This window comes from Echinops telfairi, unplaced genomic scaffold (genome assembly GCF_000313985.2).
Source record: "Echinops telfairi isolate 266 unplaced genomic scaffold, ASM31398v2 ScPeMD7_74;HRSCAF=306, whole genome shotgun sequence".
NCBI lineage: Eukaryota > Metazoa > Chordata > Mammalia > Afrosoricida > Tenrecidae > Echinops > Echinops telfairi.
The window spans coordinates 558,087-559,615 of NW_022103972.1; positions in this window are offsets into that span (position 1 = coordinate 558,087).

Below are 1,529 nucleotides of genomic sequence, written 5' to 3' on the forward strand. Positions count from 1 at the left end.
CTGTGTAATTATCCTTTTGATTTCATTAGGGTCCGTTGTAATGTCCCCTGTTTCATCCCTCATCCTTGCAATGTCGTTTGTTCCTTCCTTTCTTTGGTTAGGTTTTTCAAGAGGTCTATCAATTCTGTTAATTCTGTCAATGAACCAACTTTTAGCATCATTATTTCCCCCCACCCCCCCCACAGTTTTCTTGTTTTCCCTATCCTGTATCTCGGCTCTGATTTTTATGATATATATCCTCTTGCTATTAGTAAAGTTCTTCTGTTGACTCTGCCCTAATTGGTGTAATTTTGTGTCAGCATATCATCCACGAGTCTCTGTTCTTTTTTAATGTGTGCATTTATTGCTATCAAACTTCCTCTGATACATGCCTTTGCTGTATCCCACAGGTTTTGGTACGGCGTATTTTCGTTCTCTTTGATTTCTAGAAACTTTCTGATTTCATCTCTGATCTGGGTCAATACCCACTCTTTTGTAATAGGAAATTGTTCATCCTCCAAATGTTTGCCCTAGTTTTCTTCTCAGTCCTTCTGTTAATTTCCAGCTTTATGGGGCAGTTATTGGAGAGAGATGGCCCAGCCTTTAATTCTCAACCATTCGACCCAGCAATCCCCCTACTGGGCACATATCCAGAAGAGGCAAGAAACAAACCCCGGCCAGACATCTGTGCTCCAATTCTCATTGCAGCACAGTACACAATTGCAAGGAGTTGGAAGCAACCCAAATTTCCATCAACAGAAAAATGGATTGAAAATGGTGGTACATACATACAATGGAGTACTACACATCACTAAAAAGCAGTCATGAATGCATGAAACATATCACCACATGGGAAGAACTGGAGGAAATAATGCTAAGCAAAGTATGCCAAGCTATATGGACAACTGCCCCTCGCCCCAGTATAATTTATTTGAGAGAACAGCACTGAAGCTGCAGCTAGGGGAGAGGGGCATGTCTGATCAGTGGAAATTGGAGCACTTAGGGGAAGGAAGAGAGAGTGGAACACATCCTGACCCACCAGGCCTGGAGGAGGAAATCTCCACTTTGAACAGCCAATGGACAGAGTGGAAAATAAGGCTAATCCCACCACAAGAAATGTCGTCACTTGATAGCTCCGGGCTCTAAGGGGGCCAACACTGGAGACTCAGTGTTGGGACTGGCCCAGACTGACTCTGAGACACCGAGGCAGGTGTCCATCAGAGCAACCGTGGGAGCAGAGCAGAGAGCCCTGAGGGAGTACAAAGGACAGGCTGTGGTGCCAGAGCATGGTACCCCATCGATCCTGAATGAAGGACAAGCCTAGAGATAAAAAAATCAGACCTTGATCCATTTACAGTTTTTCTTTCTGTTTAAATTTTTTTTCTTCTTAATTAATTTATTCTTCTATGGGTAAATGGTTTCCTTTTTTGTTGCCATTGCTGTGTTCTCATTGATCGCCTATCTTGCTATGGCTTGGTTTTTGATGCATATTATTATCTCTACAGATCTATCTAGATAAGATAGACTGGATGAATAGTCTGGAGGAGAAA